This window comes from Corvus hawaiiensis, chromosome 1, assembly GCF_020740725.1.
Source record: "Corvus hawaiiensis isolate bCorHaw1 chromosome 1, bCorHaw1.pri.cur, whole genome shotgun sequence".
NCBI classification, from domain to species: Eukaryota; Metazoa; Chordata; class Aves; order Passeriformes; family Corvidae; genus Corvus; species Corvus hawaiiensis.
The window spans coordinates 61,634,179-61,654,263 of record NC_063213.1 but is presented as its reverse complement, the minus strand read 5'-3'; the positions used below and the strand labels follow the sequence as shown (position 1 = coordinate 61,654,263).

At 37.1% G+C, this 20,085-nt stretch overlaps 1 long non-coding RNA gene across 1 annotated transcript; it reads left to right on the top strand.

The window, feature by feature from the left end:
- The first annotated feature begins 142 nt into the window (after nucleotides 1–142).
- Nucleotides 143–19,321, top strand: LOC125327861. Its single transcript, XR_007204402.1, has 5 exons — nucleotides 143–194; nucleotides 292–411; nucleotides 1,174–1,221; nucleotides 15,652–15,747; nucleotides 19,166–19,321. It is a non-coding gene; the product is annotated as an uncharacterized LOC125327861 (long non-coding RNA).
- Nucleotides 19,322–20,085: the final 764 nt, after the last annotated feature.

The window sequence follows — 20,085 nt, the reverse complement described above, 5'->3', positions numbered from 1 at the left end:
TTACTGCATTGCCACTGGTTATTGCAGTTGCCACTCATGATTTCAAAATTATTTACTCTCTGGGAGAACAGCACCGTTGTGAATCCCCATCTGTGCAGCCAGGGAAGGGCTGGTTATCTTGTGCTGCATGGAGGGAGCATAACTGCCTCTTCTTCTATCTGCAGGGATTAATCCCAAGCCTGTACCCATAACTGGTGAGATAATTAACTCTTTAATTATTGATTCACACTTTATGTCGTGCATACATACAATAAGTACCTTCATGTTTTCTTCTATTCCATTGTCTTCTAGCTTCTTTTATCTGGCCAGTGTCTCTCCCAACACTTGAGGAGAACGGGCTCTGAGTACTGAGATGTCTGTCTCCTCTGTGCCGTACAGATGTACAAATCATCTCCTCTTTTGCCTCCACCAGTAAGCATGGAACATTGCCTTGGTGAAAAAGGCTGGTTATGCAAAACTTCAGTACAGTTGCAAAGCAAAGCAGAAAAATAAATAAATTAGTATACCTTTGGGAAAGTCCTTCTTTCATCCAAAATGTGACATTGAAAAAAATATTTTCATGATTTTGTAATTAAATATTTAGAAATCTCTTCATTTTTGCTATGAAGAACAAAATTCTAGTGCATTTTTTATTTTTAAAAAATCTAACTTAGCTCCACTGCTAATTAATGTTATCAAAAGACACAGACAGATTATTCTGATGTCTTTTTATCTCTGCATGATAAATACCTTCAAATGTCCTCCCTTCTCCCATTAACATTTGGATGTCATTAGAAAACTGAGTAATAATAGTAACTATTCTCAGCAGAAGTGTTGAAGTCCTCCCTCTGGAGGCTACTGGACAATAAAATATGCATGCCACATTTCGACCGTGGAGGTATAGATGCCTAGAATTTTTTTTTTTTCCAACAGTAACTGAAAAGCTAGGGATTTGCAGGTAAAGGTATCTTCAGGATGTCTTCTCAGGTTGAAAATGTTGTAGAGGCCATTGGTCAGAAGTCAAGATCTCATGGAACTTTCCATACTGGAAAGGTTTTTATTGTATCAATCAGAGATTTACCTGGCATAATTTTTGCCTGCTCCAAAAAGCACAAAATCTTGAATTTTTCATTTAGCATCTGTGTTTAAACTCCCTTCCTTTCCCCCCTCATATACTTTTTTTTTTCCTGGCAGTGATAATGATGTACGAAGCATATTTCATTTTTGCAGTGTAAACATAAGGTAAGAAATCTACTTGTATTTGCAACAAGCTGTGTCTGCTGTTTATTAGGTTGCTCCTTAATTATTGTTTATATAGTCTTCATGTCAGTGGTTCCCTTGGCTGCAGGTTTGCTCACACTCATATGTTGCACATCATTATGCATTTAACCATAAGTCTCCATACTTCTAATGGAAGAAGACAATATCAGTTTCATGTGTTACTTTGAATTTAAAGTAGGATTTTAGCAGATAATCAGACACCATCTGTGGAAACTAAGACTTTGCTCCTAATTTTGCTAGCATTTTGCATAGAATGTTTTATAAGGAGTTCATGCACTATAGTACACTAATTTTCCTGTAAGGCTTGGCTTGAGATTTCTATTTCACCAACCCTGTGGACACTTATGTTAAGAAGCTGATTCCTCACCACTGGATTTGCACAAGATCTCTTGTTCCCTTCAAACCAAGGAGTATCATATCTTTCTATTTTTACTGATGTAGGAGGTTTCTAAAAATTCATCTTGACAACAATCACAGTAGTTTATAAAATTAGTGGGAAAATATTTTTCAACAGTCAATTTGCCTGTTGTCTGAGCAAAAATTTTTGTTATTGCTGAATGCACAGCCCTTGTACATGTTAGATAATTTACAGTAAACACACGTCCTCTTAATTACATCATAGTAGCTTAAACAGATTTGTAGAGCCATTAAAAAATCAATACTTAGCTTTTAGGTGATGAATTAATTAACGGAGTGTGAATGCTGAAAGTTTGCTTTGTCCAGCATGCACTATGTCTTTTCATAGACTCATCATCAATAGGGGGGAGCACAAAATTGCATGAAGTTGATAGGATGAAAATGCTTATGAAATGCAGCACTTTCTTTCTGGCCTAATGACCATTCCTGTAAACCTCTGTGGTGGTCCAAAAAGTGGCAAAAAATGTTTTATGCATAAATATATGTATAATGCGCAAACATATTTATTGCCCCCTGCTTTAAGGCCCATGTTTTTAATTTTCTCTTTGTGCTAAACCCCTGTTGAATTCAAGGTGAGTTTTACATAAGGGCTTGGTTTGTTAGTGTAGCTTAATCAGCTTTGCAGCAAGAAAATGCAAACTCAAAACAAGCTTAAATGGTATATCTGTTAGGAGTTCAAATATGTAGGAACATATGCAGTGATTAAAAAAGGTTTCTTTTTTTTTTTCCAATCTTACTGGCTTAGAGCTAGATCTAGAAGTTGAACAGTCAAATGTTAGGAAGAGTATCTTCTCATATTGTTTGTAGGGCAATTCTGAATTGATTTTAAACAACTCTCTAGAAACATTTCACAGGATCATTTACAAGTTTGCAATTGATTGTTTGTTCTAGATTAGGATGAGGTAGAAAATGCAGAGAGTGGTAATTTTTTCCTAAAACCATTCAGCATTGGCTAAAGTGAATAGGCTACAAAATTGTACTAAATGAAAGTTATACAGCTGTCATTTCACTGACTGGCTTGTAATTCTGAGGAGTGTAGGTCCACTTTTTCAGTCCTGCATATTAGGTAAGATCATTGCCTATCAAAATGCCTATTCCTGACTTCTGTTACGGTCCCCTTTTTATGCAGTGAAGTTCCTTTAGAAATATTTTCTTGGTAAAAACAACAGTAATTTCATGTCCTCGATTTGTGGTGACACAGGAGAAGAAGTAGAAATGAAATTGTTCACTGTAAAGGGAGTGTTCAATCACGTGATGTGGCTATACCTTGAACAAAAAGCTGGAAATCCAAAAGCACTAGATGTTTCTAAATTATGTCACTGAATTAGTTCAAAATTTTGTTTTGATTCTGTAACAAGAAAATGCCACACTATCCAAATACACAGAACTGCTGAAAATGAAGCAACAACTGACAGTAATATTTACTTCAGCATAGTCACTAAGTTGCTTTCATTTGATGTTTGTTATCTGGGATTTATGAGCTGTCTAGTTATTTAAATGCATTGACCTTGATGCACAGCATATCTGCCCTTCAAAATAGTTTCATTGTTTAATTGTTAACTGCAGTCTTCATTCTGTGTGTGTCATTAGCATGTAGTTAATTTAAAATATTATTAAAAAGAGTATTCTGTTCTACCACTTGTTTATATTTTGCTAATACATTTAGCATATTCCCATGTCAGAATTTCAGCTAGGAACTTAAAAGAATGCCAACAGATGTGTCTTTCATGATGGACTTCTTATCACCTAACATTCCTTGCGCAGAAGTGGGTCAGCTGTGATGTAAAAGGGGATTTTTCGCTTAGCTTTCAGGTGTGAGAAAAATACATGCCAGCTTTAAAGTGTCCAGGTTTTCATTTGTCTCTTGGAAGGCAGGCAATGCGTTCCTCATTTGTTTGGAATTCACACTTCTGCCATATGTACAAATAAAATAGAAAATATCGGAACTGATTTTTTTAATGAGAAGTAATGGCAGAATGGGAGATGTGGCAGCTTTACTTAATTTTAAAGCTGTGATGGTGATTGGCACACTATGTTGCATTTGAAATCTCTTCTCTCTACCACTGGCGGTGGTGCATGTATCCTTCCTGTTGTTTTATTCCTAGCTTTTCTCTTCTGTTTTGTGTTTAGAGATATTCTTCAGGAATAGGCAAGCCTCTTCTGATAGAATATGAACTGCCACATCCTGAGAACAGCATTTTCTGAGATTCAAACAGTCTTAAATAAATAAGCTTGGGTTTCTTATTTCATATTTTGGACAAAACAGGAAGAGAGAACAGAAGCAAAATATACTTTGAGATATTTAGTTCTGCATACAAATGAAAAAAGCCTAAAACCACACTTTTATTTTTTCTTTCTGGATGTTCCATGCCATTTTTCACACTTACTGATTCAGTTAAGATTTTGTTAAAAACCAAGCTTTAGAATAAATATTCAGTATGGGAGCAGTGTTTCATATTCCCAAGGACTGTACCTTATTTTATCTCTTCTTGTTTCTCATTGATCAAAGACAGTGGAATAAACTGTCTTGCTACTTCCAGCGATTTCTTCTGTCTTTGCCTTCTCTTTACACCAATTTTGAATGTTTTGTCATGTTTAAGGTCTTGTACAATTGGGCCATAGCCTTCATCTCCAGCATACTTTTTATACAAGCATCAAGAAAGAGAAGCCAACTCTCCATGGTTTTGGAGAGTATCTTTCCACATTCTGTGAAGCATTTTTCTTCTTAATAATGTAGTAACATTTCTAGTATGTAGAATTCTTTTTTCAGTTCCCATGGTTCTGCTGTGAAGGGGGGGAATAGTGAGAGTCCCATTGCCATGTAGGGAGTTCCAGGTGCATGAGACCACACTTTCTAAAGCAGCAAAAGGTTATGCACACACCATCTCATTAAAAGATAAGTTCCTTCAGTTGAGAGTCTATTGTTGTGGGTCCACATTTTTCCAAGACAGGATTTTTCTTTTTGATAACTGCTTCATCCTTTCTCAGAAATCTGCAACATACATGGGTTTTTTTAAGGTAATGGTAGAATTGATGCTGACAATAACCAAATTCCCATATTTCTGTTGTAAAATGTTTAAGGTCATTTAATTAAGTTAAAAATAATTAAACACTTAAACAGTGATACTTTTATGACATGCCTGTGTTATTTTTAAGCAGTTATATTGGTTTATCATTGAAACATTAATCTCTTCTGCAAGGCAGCTTTCAAGATAGATTCTCCACTTTAGATGGGAAAATTGGAAGGTGTTTTGACACTGTTTTGTTCTGATGGTACTAAAAGGATGAATAAAAAGATGAAGCCATATCCAGCTCTCCAAATATAGTTTGGAATTCACTGTTTGACATGTGAAAAAATAATTTGGTAATAGTTTTCAGAACTCTTGTTGAGTATACTTACACATTCTTTCAATGTGAAGGAACCATTTCATGCTCAATATGGGAATTAATGGGAAATTTTATTGCATATTTCACATTCAGGACAGGAGCCTCCAGATTTTTGGTTGCTTGGGTTTTGGGTTTTTTTTCTTTTTTTCTTCTTTTCCTCCCTGGTCATGATGCAGAAGGAAGAATTTCAGTGTAAACTTCTTTCAAAAATCCCTATCATTTGCATTTTGTACCTCTTTTTCACTGCAAGCACATAGATTCCTATTTATTTTTCAACTTCAGACTTACTAGCAAATGCTTCCTCAAATCCACTGTAAAACCGGAGTCTTAAAAAAACTGGTGAGGTTGGGATCGATGTCCCTTAATTCACTGAAGCCAATGTCAACAAAGGCCAGGTTCCCTACAGATTGACTATGTGCTTTAATAGAATTTTTTTCCACCGAATGTCTGGCAAATTTATCCGTTGAAGAGAAACACATCTCGTGATTGAAACTGTAGCCTCACAGCAGGCTGAGCTGGACTTGAGAATAATTTGAGATTCTGAACACACATTTATTTTTATGTCCTGTGTGATTAAGTTGCTCCTAAATAAAGCACATGACAATTAATCTGACAGAAAGGAAACAATTTACAGTACCTTTTTCTAATAGCTACACATGTACACAGCTACCCACTACATATTTTCCCCTAGGAAGGCCAGGTCACAGGGAAGAACCTTGACCCCCACATCCTCTGCTCGAACTTTTCCTGACATGGCACTACAGACTTCAGCAGAGAGCCATTTCCCATCCATCTTGTTTGCTCTTCTGCTGCCACCTCATTGCTGTTTCAGCTGCAGAGAAGGCAGGACAGGCAGCTGATGCTATTTCTGATGTGTTAGGAGAGGTGAGTGACGCTGTGGCTTTTACACTGGTCGAAGTTTCTGTAAATTCAAGCAAGAGGTGAGGTAAAAGAAGGCTGAAGAATTTATTGTTTGAAGAAAATAAATGAAGAGAGAGGAGTAGAATGTTACTCCTACTTTTTTTCCTTCCACCACCACACCTCCAATTTATCCAGGAAAGCTTGAGCTAGTTTGTTGCCATAAGAAAGGCCTCTTCTCTCTTTGATGATTTTTTTTTTCATTGACATGTGACCACGTGCACTTGGTTTAGAAAAAAATTTGGTTTAGAAAATGAAGACTGTGATTGTACTAGCTGGACTTTGTTTGTTTAGAAGATAGGAAAACCTCTTAAGAGTTCCCTTCCAGAGAGCCACGGAGGTGTCACATCCACAGCGTGATTTTATCTAGACCTGATGTTGATGGTCTGGAGAGAGCCCTTTGGCTTACCTGACTCTCCCACTGACAGAGGGATTGGTGTTGAGGAATATCCAAGCTCTCTTGAGCTCTCTATAGGGCTGTCTGGCCTTGGGTGAGTATGACTGGTGTACAAATAATAATTCAGTCACTATATCTGGATCACTAGGATGACAGCAGCTTGTAATGGGAAAAACAAGACTGGTCAAAGATACCTGTTTCTAATACTTAATAACTGTTTCTAATAACTGTTTTTAATAGTTTCTGGAGCTTAATGACTCAACAGATGGAAAGGAAAAGGATATTCCAGTTCCACTTCTGCTCTCCATATATAATAGCAGGACTGCTTTTTATTGTATCAAAACCTGTTTCCTTATTATGAATAATTTTTAAGCAAGTGAAAGCACAGAAAGTGTCTTATCTCCCCTGGTGGGTGTTTGTAACTTTAATTCTGCAAGAGACTCTCAATGTTACATCTTTATTACATCTCTTTCTTTCATGCCACACCTTCATGTTTCCACTTCTTCTGTAGTTCTGAAATAAACAATGTCTTTGATACTGCTGGGTTCTGCTGTTTCACAGCTTTGGTCAGTACCCATTTCATGTCCCTGTGCTAGTTAGCTTGTAGCTCTTTTCACATCTTTTCCTGCTTCAGTGGCTGTTGCTTTGTGATCCCCTCTGTATTCTGCTTTGATCTAATTTAGTTGCTGTCAGATATGTGCATAACAATTTTAAGAACAATGGCAAGCTCAGTTTTTCTACTTGCCTTTCATCACAGGTGGCCCATCTGCTGGTCTCTGTGTCTTGATTAAGAGCAGTTAAAAAAAAATGCCCCTAAAACTCTTGACTATTGCTTAACTACTGCACCTCATTATCTACTTCATGCTGCAATCTCCTCTGGCCACAGAACATTCTGGTGATTGTATGGCATAATAGTAAAATAAAACACATATATTTTTCAGGTGGCCCATGAAAACATGCTTCCTGGGAAAATATTCTGTATGTCTATTTGAAATGGAAATTGAAAACTTCTGTTGTTTCTTTTTTGTTGGGCTTATGTGCTGTTCCTTCTTTTTTTTTTCTTTTCCTTAACATCTCCCTCTTATTCCTCTGCTCCTCCTGTCTTTTGAATTTTTTGATTCTTTTGTGTACCACTGAGCCAGAGTGAGCATTGCTGGGCTGGAGCTCCAGGTGACATGGAAAATCCTGTGTCAGAACACAGAGCAGGAAAGTCTGCTTTTGTAGGCTTTAATTGTTTGTAATTGCCAAGAAGGGTGCAGTAGCAGAAGAAAGAACAAAATTGGTCTGCTCATCCTGCTAATTCCCCAGCTCTCTGTGCTTTCTTTCTCCACAGGACGTCTATAAAACTAGATCTGAACTGTGCTGTCATTCCTGCCCTGATCTATACCTGCCCATCTACCCTACTTCTCTCCTTTGAGATTACCCTGCATTTTAAATCAATGCCAATTGATTAAACGAGGCTGTGATGCACAAGATAAACAAGCAGTTAAGGGTAGACTGTCTATGTTTGAGCTTTCTGTATGGATTTCACTGTCACAATCACTTGAAACAAGGACCATTGGATTTTCACCTGAAAAATAACACTCAGGAAGCTGACTTGAAAAGAACTGTGGTCAGAAATGGATGATCTGCTGAATTAAATATCCAGCAGCTTGATCAATTAAAACCATACTGCACCAGGTAATGAACAGAAGTGTCTGTGTTGAGGAGCTGATGAACAGAGTTTTGACTATCAACTGGTCATCTGTGAAACAAAGCAAAGGACTAAATCATGTGGTCATAACCCTCTTTAATAATTTTACATCACAGCATGGATTTCCATGCCTACCTGTTGTGTAGCAACACAGCATAACAATTCCTTTAGTGGTATCCTTTATATGATATAACTCACAGGCCATGAAACTATAAAATTTTAAACTGAAACTTCTTACTCGGTCTTAAGTGTTGTCATGCCAGCAGTATCCCAAGCTCTACTTAAATGAAAATTTTACCTTATGTATTTATACAGCCCTTTCTTCAAATTATGTGGCAGTGTTTGATGACATTCTCAGAATTTGGAACCATTTCGATTTCCATCTCAGGAAAAAAATGACAAATCTGAAACCCTATTACTTCTATTCATCTCTTCTGATGAGCAGCTACAGTCAGCTACAGTTGCACTGACTTTAATAGAACATTTATTCCATAAAATACAAGTTAAATTTTGTAATGCTTTTGCATCATGGGTCACCAGTTCTTCAGTTTATGTTGTCTGTGATTCTGGTACAAATAAAACTTCAGTTTGCAAGGGCAGCTTTTATGTATTTTTACGTATTTGCCCAGCAAAACCATGGGGAAGTGGCACAAAATCTCTTTTTGCCATCTTCTGTGTGAATCGGGGCCTATGTCTTTTTCCCCTCTTTTATACTGCATCCTGACCTTCTACAGATGCTGTTGATGACGTGTCTTTCATCTCTGCTGCACCTTGGAGTTTATATTTAGCATCTCTGCACGTAAACATATCCTGTTCCTTGCCATCCTTGAACACCCACCACAAACTTCCTCTGCCTTTGTCACTGTCATGTTCCTTCAAACAACTGCTAGCTAGCTATTTTAGACTCCTTTTTTTTTTTTTTTTTTTCTTTTTTTTGGTACAACCTGACAATTCTGTTGCTTGCTCTTTTTCTCATGAAAATGTTCCCATAGGGCTGATTTTCTTTTTTTTTTTTTTAAATTCTGATACTCAGTGAAGCAAGTGCTGCTTGTTCTTTTTACTCTTCTTCCCCTGCTCCATTGGCATGTTGCTCTAATGTGGTACTGCCTTTTTGGTAGACCCAACTTGGTGGTGCCCCAGTTTTCCAGAGATCCACTACAGTTATGGACATAGAATGGAACGGTAATATGTAGGAAGGAAAAGCTGCACTTTCAGAATTTTTCTCTGGAAGTGAGGGAGTTTCTATAAAGTAGGATTTTTTCTCTTTAAATTTGTACTTGCTTTTTAAAACCGTGTTACCTTAACGAGATGCCAAGTCCTTGCAACCCTAGCATCATTAGAAGTTCTCTGAGTGGCAGAAGAACTTCACCTTTTTTCTCAGAAGCTATCTCATGTTTCAGTGCTCTCCTGAGTTTCCCAAATGTCATGTTATTGAGCTTTTTTCACATCCATGGCCAAATCATTGGCACGGTCATTATCCAACCTCCAGAGCTGATCTATTTAACACCTCATTAAAAAAAAATTTGTTCAGCTCATCTCCTCTCACTGCTCTTCACTTGTCAACAAGTTCTGCTTTTTCCCCTTTTATATGCAGTCCTTTTGGTGCTTAGTATTTGTCAATCATTAGTTTTTACCCTGTGGTGCAGATTTCTCATGCTGGTCTTATTAACCATCTCAAGGATGTTATGTACCACAGCATTTTTAGCTTACAGTATATATCTATATATGGAAATTTTGTTCTTGTTTGTCCTTGAGCTTGAATGCTAAAGCCAAGGCATAATAGCATATTCAAATATATCTTCTCCCATTGTTTGGTTGGGTTTTTTGTTTTGTTTTGTTGGGGTTCTTGGAGTTTTTAAAATATATTATAATAAAATTACTGCTATCATTTTGTAATAGTTGTCAGAAACTTTTTGGTTGCACTTTTTCTGTAGAAATTATTTTCTTGCTTGGCTAGATGATTCAATATTTCTTTAGAGAATATATAATAATCTTGGAATGAAAAATTTTTAAAAGTAAACTTTCAAATAAAGAGACAGAATGCTTTTTTGGGGGGGTTTTTAGTTGGTTTATTTTTATGCTGTGGAACACTTAAAAAAAAAAAGTTAGGAGACAATTTTCCGATTTCTTTTCCTCAACAAAAAATTATGTGGATTCAATATGGAGCATGCCATCCGTGTAATTTATTTTACATGTGCAAGTATCATTTTCTAGCTGTATTTGTGTCCTCTATTGCATTTCACTATGCCTTTATTAAATCTGCAAAGAGATGTGTGACCAGAATGGTTCTTGAAACCAGTGATAAGTTAGCCTGATGATAGGAGTAGGTGCTTAATGATGTTTTGCACCACTGGGGAACAATGGGCAAATGCAAACCAAAAGTGATTTAAAAAATATTTAACAGTTCATGATTTCTTATGTAGCACAGTTGTTTTGCTTTTTTTCCCTATGCATAAAACATGTGGTTGTAGTTTGGGGGAGCACCAGTGTCAGCTATTAAATGCTGACTATGAGAAGTTGACTATTGTGTGTTTGAGAAGCCAGAAAATTAGTGGTGATGTTTGTGGCTGTCACCTGAACTTAAGACCAATAAGGTTTCTGAGAAAGTGGAATTCCTTGGTACCTGACAAGGTTCAATTATTTTTGATAAAAATTTGTCTTACCACTAGCAGCTGGAAACCTACTCTTCTGCCCCTAACGATCAATGATAGATTTTGAAGACTGCAAGAGCATTGAGAACAAAGCTGAGCATCACAGGATTAGATAAGAAAAATCAAAAAACCCCCGAATTATTCCAAAGCATTTTCAAAGAGATCCAGATCTTCCATGATCTCGGTGTTCTGGCGGCTTTGGTTCCTCCAATATAGTGAGGTATTTTATGGAGGCAGCTTGCTTTTCAAGCGGTACCATGAGCATTTCTGCATTTAGCACACTGAAATGTTAAAGCTGTGAGATTCTAGGCACAGACTACAGTACTGGATCAAACTGTTGAATTATTAGGAAAATTTTCTAGTGGAATCAGTTTAGCTAAGACCAATTATAACCAGAATGCAGCAGTTCTCACATTGGTGTATCTGTGAACCTCGGTTTTAAGCTCAGTCTTGCATTACCCCCTTTAGCCTGAACAAGACTGAGCTGCTTTTGACTATACAGAGAAAACAAAAATGAGGGAGAAGAGATACTATGATACACTCTATGCCCCTGCTACCACCTTCTCCTTTTTCTGTCTGAATATTGGCTAAAACTGAAAATCTGGTCTTCATTTTTCACAGTTTGAAAAAAAGGACACCAGAGACAATTTCACTCTGAGTAATATGTTCTTTCGTTGTTTTCCATCTCATAGACTGGTATCTGTAGAGGTGCTGAGCAGGAAAATGTCTAGAAAGGGAGGAACTCACCAAGCAGAGAGTGCTTGGAGGCAAAAACACACTTATCTCATCCTAGTCAAACCAACATTCTTGGAACCCCCTATGAAATCTCCAAAGCAGAATACGATGATTTGATTATAACAGGAGTCTGCCTTTAAATAGTTGCTGTCATAATTAAAAAGTGAAGAATAATGAAAGAGGGGAGTGGAAATGATGAAGGACAATGTTCTGACTACATCCATCACCTCTTAGTGGTACCTGTGTATTTATGAATGCCATCAATGTCATAACAGCAACTGTCTTCATAGAAGCTGTGCATAATGAATCATTTAGGTTTGACAATTTATTGAAGGGAACTGTTTATTTCTCTTCCTCATTCTTTTTTTCTAATGCTCTGAAAATTGCTAATGACGTGAGTCTTATGTTTAGGGGACTGCTAGCTGCACCAGAATAAATACTTCATTACTACAACTATGCTGGGACTGTGAAAAAGAAGAGGAAAAAAATTAGACCAGCAAATGTCTTTGGGGCTGAATTATTTTTTTCCTTCCCTGCCTTGCTCAAGAGTGGGAGCTACAAAGTGCTATACTACTATGTTTGCTATCACCTTGCTGCAGGAGCTCCCATTATTCATAGGAGAGCAGCCGAGGTCAATTCCCTGTGCTTTGTGGAAGGAGCCCTACTATTCATCCCTTACAGTCTTCTAGAGTGTGAGCTGTAGCAAATGGATTAGGGAAACAGTCTATTCCATCTCCATGAGGTATAGTTTGGACTTTGAGTTGTGCTTGTGTTTGTTAGTGCAATCTCATATATACCATGAGCAAGATTTTTAAAGTCTGAAAAGCATAAGGTGAAACAGCTTTTTTTTTTTTAGTCAGATTAAGATTAATCAAAATAGGAGTACAAGATATCAGCTGGATTCTGGGAAACTTCAAACACATTTGTAGATGACAAAAGCCTGAGGCTTTCACTGAAATTGCAACATAGTTTATTCTTAGCAATTAGAGGGAAACCGGCCATATTTCTAAGATGACAAAAAAATGAAATGCCCTCCACATCAAATTGACATTTTAGTCTTGGAATACCTAGTGTGTTTCATGAAATGTTGTTTTTAGTCTCTGTCTTTTCAGCCTCTATACTCTGATCAGTAAATGTACACCTAGGCAGCCATGGTGACAAAGGGCAACCAACATCCTTCCTTCAGATGCTTGAAGTTGAATAGAAAACATGAAACATCAGCTACATTTGCACATCTTCCATGCAGTAGTGGGTACTTTCGAGTTCTGCCTTTCCTTAGCTTCAAATTAATAAAGGATTTGCAGGGCAGATGCAGAGAATGCTTTGCAAACCAAAGGAAATGTCCCTCAACTGCAATTAATTTGATTAGTTATGAAAAAATTATGAAATATCCTTAGCCCCTTAATTGAAAATCTGTAATAATTTTACACTGTGTAGAATTGAGTGGTGTCTGTGTTCTTTCCTGATGGGATGATCCAGAATCCTTCATGAATGCAGTGAAACTATAGACAAGGAGTGTTAGGTTTTCTTTTCTTTTTTATTCAGGACTGCAAAACATCTCATTCAGTCAACAAAGTGAAATGGCTGATGGAGAACATGAAAATGTATTTCAACAGTAACAACTCAGGGGAGAATTCCATAGTACTTAGTAAAGCTTGCTGAACTGTTAATTTTCCTGGAGCTGCTTAAGTTCCACAGGGGCACTTTCTTCCCTTTGGCTACATCTACTTGGCTTTTCATCAGTAATGCGCTATCCTGTATCCATTACACTTACCTACATTAAGATCTGCTCTTGCATTGCATTAAAACCCATATGAAATATTCATTAGAAGAACGTGGAAAACTGACACACAGTCCCTTCTTAAAGCAAATGGAATTTTACTACCTCATCTGGAATTATATGGTCATATTAATCCTTCAGGTGTGTCTCTGCATCTCACCAAATCTAAAGGTATAGGAGATTACCCTTCACTTTTAAAATATTAGAAATAATTTGTCTTTGAGAGATTAATTGTGAAATTTTTTCTTAATATGCACTTTTCCTAGGGAAAAGAAGGAAAGGTCTCAGGCTGAAAATCCAGACCTTTTGGAGAGTGAATGTATAAAACATGGATTAGCACTCTGACACAGTAAATATTTTAGAAAGGTGGAAGAAGGAACTTCCAGAAGTTTATATGCCAGGTATGACTGGTCCTGTGTGATTTTATTCATGTGAGAAGTGGAAATGTATTACCTTTCACATGTAAGTCCTGTTTCCACTCTCTGCCTTGGTAGTTGAAAAGGGTTCTTTTAAAAGTAAATATTGTTTGCTCTTGAGTTAAGCTCCCTCAACCTGAGTCCTTCACTGTGGAGGCAGTTTAATTGGCCTTGTAGTGGCCACATCACATTTGACTGAGAACAAGGTTAAGATCTTTCCTTTAGTGCAGATCTGGACCACCATATTTTTTAGTATTGCACAGTAGCTGTATAGGCTGACCAGCATGACTTTGGGAGCATTGTGCAGTGCTCTCAAGTGTGTCTATTTTATTTCTGTGCCATGTCTCATCAGCACCAGTGTCCCTGCAGTGACTCCTCAAGGAGTTCAGGCTCTGGATTTAATGTGGGTGGAAGTGACTTGGTGTTGACTGGTTCTATGGCATGCATATATTCTCTATTGTCCTTGATATAAAGGACAATTCAGATCAAATATTTTACCAGACCGGGTGTGTGGTGTTGTACTAAGTGGTAGAGTAGGTGGCATTTCCCTTAGCAGCAACTGCTGTATACCTTTGCTTTTCAGAATTTTGTGACTTAAGTCTAAGGCTTTCTAGTGCAATGCTGGATGTGTTTCAAGTCCATCAGTAGCTGACTTGGTGTGCGTATGGCCAATTTGCTTTTGGCAGCACAGTGGAAAACCACGTTTGTAACTTTCTCATAAAACCATGGACAAGTCCATGTAGCATGTTTCTTCTCGTCAGTTATTTACAATATGTAATTTAAATTATACCTTTTGCATTTGAGAAAGACATATAGTAAGTGCTTCTCATACCAGGAATATTTGGGCTTGTTAGAAATTTTCTGATGGGGTTGTTACTATTTGCTTTACTTCTCATTATTCTACTCTGATTTTGACTGGTAATAAACTAAATTAATTTCCCCAAATTGAGTCTGTTCTGGCCCTAATGGTAACTGGTAAGTGATCTCTCCCCATTCTGATCTCAACCCATGAGCCTTTCATTACATTCTCTCTCTCCTGTCCACTTGAGGAGGAGAGTGACAGAGCAGTTTTTGTGGGCACCTGGCATCCAGCCAGGGTCACACCACTATAGTGGGAATCTACAAAATAGCTGCTGTGAAATAAATGCTGCAAAGACGTAATAGGATTTTATTTTGTTTTTCCAGGGGTGAGAGTATGGGTTGTATTAACCCTCTGTGACAATATTCTTATTCCTGAGTGTCCACACAGGGACTTGTTCTAGAAGAAGACACTAGTAACTAGCTACTCTAAGAGGAGTCATGAGTCAGGTTGTTGCTTGCTTTTGACAGCTGAAAAATACTTCATTTATTGTTCTTAAAGTCTTCCTTACTATGCATGTGTCACATATCAACCAATAGCTTTCTAACAGATCCTGGAAATTTATGTAATCTGTTAATGCCAGTCTTGATTCAGAAAACAGGAAATATGAGGGCAGTGCAAATGTTTTCTCTAGTGGCTCTCAAAAACTATGTTATATATAGTCCCATTAATGAATAGTTTTGTACTATGCAAATAATAAAGTACATACACACAGACATGCACAAATTGTATAGCCCTCACTTGCACCCAGCAATGAGTTACAAAATATCTTGTCCTACTGGTGATGTTGCAGGATGGTTTTGTATGTTAAAATAAAATTCTGTTATTTTCTATTGGCGTATAGATAATTCCATAATTCATGTTACTCTTTTGGCTTTATGACCTGGTCCCTATTAAGATCTAATTAAATACTGTAAAACAACTTTTCTCATAAAAATGGACAGTTTTTGTCTCCCTCTGTGTCATAGCTTCTTGGGCTTACCACTGCAAATTGTGCTGGATGCTTGGTGTTCAACACTTAATTGAAATTTATAAAACGTTGCTAGCTTCAGCATGCAGTGTTCTCATGTTTGTGGCCTGCTTTCCTGCCTCTGAATCTTAACTCAGAGCCAACACTTGCTTCTCTTTTCCTTCTTAGAAATATGTCAGCCATGGCAGTAGATCCAAGGTGCAAATTTTTTTTCTACTCTTGGAATCTTACCTGAGTGGGGTTATCAGAGTCAGCTTTAAAAGGGTAAGTGATGCTTTTGTACATAAACCCTCTGCTAACAGAATCTCTGAGTAAAGCTAGAAAAGAATCCAAGATTTCATGCCTTACTGACTGAGAAGTACTTTGCTCAGTTTTTAATTTTGGAAGGGATAATAATAACAGTAGTAGTGTGCAATGCTTATTCCTCACTGACAAGAGTATTGTATGTTTTAATCATTCACTTGTTTCAGAATGTTTTCTCCCAATGTAAGCTGGATAAAGCAACTTGGGAAACAAAGTGCCAGACTAGGGATGGTCCCATTGGTCAGAGGAGAGAAGTTTGACTCCTTCAGATCCTTCTGAAGGCTCTAGAAATAGCTTATGTGATGTCTCAGTTTACTTCTATGTGACACAGAGCCCATGACACACTTCCTGCTGGAAAATGAAATAATCTGAAAATGAGATCTACAGTAGTGTAATTGCAAGACATTTTTATCACAGCTTTTCTTGGGCTCCTGAGCAGTAAGACATTTTTATTTTTCTTTTTAAAAAAGAAATCTCATTTTTCCGGTTAGAATAGTAAATTCAGATTTAATACTTCCTTATCTACACTACTGGTTTTAATGTTTAGGCAGGTGATTCTCTTGGGATACAGGCCCTAAAAAATCTGTAAAGTCTTTCCTGTTTAATATCATGACCATTTCTGCATGGGACATAGTCATATCTTCATGCTGAAGGTTAAGGAATGATAAATTATTAGGTGGCCTGTAGAGCTGAATACCCTACCAAGTTCAATCCTATAGCTAGCATCCTTCCATCCCCCAAAAAACCCAAACAAAAAATGCACAAACTCCCCCCCAAAGCAAAACACCCCCCCCAAAAAGATGAAAAAAGCAACCCCCCCAAAAAAAACAAACAAAAAAGAAAAACAAACAAACAACTCCCCCCCCCCCCCCGAATCCAAACTAAAAAGCATCACCAACAAAAAAACCCCACTGAAAAACCCCAAAAAGATCCAAAACCAACAACCAAAAAACTCAAACCTCTGAAAGAAGAGAAAGAAAGTCTAATGAATGCAGCAGATGCCATATGTATTTTGATAATATATATATTTGTTTCTGAGCCTGGTGAGAGCCTGTCCAAAAAGGTAGAATCCTAGAGGTTTGGAAAATCCAATACCTGGGTGAAGCAGCTGTGTCTTATTGTAAAGGGTGAACCTGTCCTGCTGTGAGTCCTTACTTCAGCTAACTCCTTGCACCCAGGTTTTGATGGTTTGGAGCTTTGAGTAACGAAAGGCACAGAATGAAAACAATAATAATTCTTATTATTACTACTATCTTGAGCCTGGCATTCTTATTTCATATAGCTAGAAGTTCTTGTTCAAAATAGCACACATAGCAAAGTAAACAACTGATCCTAGCAAAGGTAGACTTTCTATTAACTACAGAATCTCCTAATTTCAAAGGTAAAGCACTGGATATTGTAGGTTGTGCTGAAGGACAGCAAGTAATTTGTGAGCCAACATATACTGCTTGTGCTATCTGTAGGATGCCTGAAAGCATTAAAAATTCACGATATTTTAACAAGGAGCTACAGCAGTAACAACATCAAGCTCCAGCAATAGTTTTCAGGTTAGTGCTTTGAAATATTTATTTTGTCTGATTTTAAAATGTTTAGTCTGGAACATTTTAAATTATACTTTCCCACTGTATATATTTGGCTTGTGGAGCCTGTCTCTCGGACTCTGGACAAGTATGGACTGCAAGTTACTCTATTTTATTATTTAGAAAACCAGTCTGTGGTAGAAGCCTAATGTAAAAAACAAAGTGTCCTTTTGAGAATGCCAGGGTCAAAGTGCAAGGCCAAAAAAAAAGAGAAAATGAGATAATAGGAATCTTGTGAGAATTCTTTGGTGGGAATAGAAACCTCTGAAATCCAAGCTCAGAGGAAATTTATAAAACAGTCTCTGAATGCATGTGCTAAAAGAACAAAATCTCCTGTAAAGTACCACAATTGAGTTCTAAAATTAATGAAATGCAATAAAAAAATAGCAATCTCTTAATTACTTAACTGACTTGGTCTTTGTTGTGATCAATGGGAGTATAAAAGTCAGGTTTCATTATTTTATTGAGGACTTGCTGTTTAAAAAAAATTGTCCCAATTGGCAAGGAAACTGAGGCAACAGAAATATCCAGAACCAAATTAAAAGGAACATTGAAATGCCACAGTAAAATACATGGAAACTCAGCAATTAAAGCTGCCTGCTTCAGTTAGGACTGGATATTTAAATGAGGTATAAATATGTGCACTGATATATATACCTGACAACTGGCTAGTGCATTATATGGAAGTGGAGACAGGTTCTTAATTCACCCACAGTTAAGTCACTAGGAATGGGAGAAACTTCCTGATTAGGCAACATCAACTGGAGAACAAGTGAGACAAGTTTTTCTGTGGACATTTTCCCCTTTTGTGCTGTCCTTAGCTGCTTGCTTTTCACTGATTTTTTTTGCCTTGCCTTCATTTGTTATTAAGGGCCAACTCTGTCTTCACTTATAAAAGAAAGGTACGGCTGTTGGAGTGAGAGCAGAGATTGGTTCTTGTTCTCAGGAGATATGTGTATGTCCCTAGAGATATTTTCACTTGTAACAATAACAAGTGATTGGCCAGTCTTCCACACAGAGGAGGTGTTTCAGCCAAAAAAAAAAAAATTAAAAATCTTTTAGTAGAAGACTTAAAAATATTTTTGTCTTTACTTTTTCCTGAAGAACCTAATACAAACTCTCTTGGGTAAATCACAATAAAACTTACTCTAGTGACAGACCTGCTCTAATCCAAAACTATGTCCAGCTACAACCAGTTCTCATGCATATTTGTTTTTAAAAATTAAGATGACTTTCACCAGTATTTTTGGTACACTTGAGACATGATGACATTTAATCATTAAAAAAGCTTTAGACACAGCATGGGAAAGTGCTCTATTTTCTATCACAATTTTCCTTCAATTATCATATAAGTGAAACCAGATAGAATGCAAAATAAAATCCACTCAACTGAAATATTTGCAGCCTTCATGTACATGTATTCTCCCACATTCTGGTAAAAGTCGCAGTCTCTTTGTATTCTCTCTCAATTTTAACATGACCTTTAGAGGTAGCCATATCTCTATAACCTTTTCTTTATTATTTTTTGCAGGCAAACAGATAAGTAACTGCATTATTTAAAGTGTTCAACAGGCAAAAACTATTACAAAAAAGAACGGAATGAGTGGATACTGTGTTGGAACTGGAAGAAGAGTCCATGTTAAAAATATTTAGGGTTTGAAAGCATATCTATGCTTTGGGGATCAGCTTCTGGCAATCTGTTTAATGAGGAGCTAAAGTTTGGGCTGTACCCCTACATCAGTGCTATTGCAGCTCCCCGGTGAAGTGAACCTTCCATATTCTCTGTTGTGTCCATGCAGTCTGTCCCAGGTGACACCAGCAGTGCTTGGCCAGAAGACCTGGATGTCCTTCACATTTCTGGCTGCAAGAAAAGAAGAAACAAAGTGGAGGCATGGGAATGGTTCAGGATCCCTCTGTGAAGAAAACAAGGCCCTAACTAAAGAAATCATTCATAGATAAGTATTTACACAATCCATTAACCATGGAAGTAAATAGAGCTTATTCATGAATTTAGAGATGGGTTATTCTTTCTGAAGATTAATGTCCCAAATGAGGCTCTCCTAAATTATAGTTGGGGTACTTGCTAGCAGTAGCCACAAAAATTCATCAGTGCAAGTGTGATCAAGACTTACCAAGTTGTTTAAGTGTTCAAACAAAATTTTTAGTAATAAACAAGTTAGGGTATTGTAGCAAATGTGGCTATAAGTTGTACTGTAGAAAAGAATCAAAGTTTCGGATACAAGTGTTCTATTCCCCCATGTCTGAAATACCTTAGGAAGTCTTAAAATAGATTGGGAAACCTGGGCCCCCCTTTTACGGCCTACAAAGTATATGGATAAGAGCGGTTTGGGTTTTTTTATTGCTCAGCAATGCCATTATGTATTTATGTATTTTATTAGTGAAAGAACAAGCTGAAAGAAAGTATATTTGTGACGAGAGGACTGTATTTCTTTTATAATAGGTATATGTTTGACTTCTCTCCTCAAGTATTGTTCAGCCTTTTTGATGTATATATACTTATCCACTACCCTTCTTTTGTGTTCCTTCTTTGCTTTGTCTGATGTACTAGTTTTTTTTTCCCAGTACAAAACAATTTAATTGCACCAGATTTGGGATAGTTTTTAATGGAAGCACAGCAGACAGAATGGGTATAGCTGTGGGGATAAAGTTGTCATGACAACAGGACTCTTTGCAGCCATAAAAAGAAGAATAAGACCCA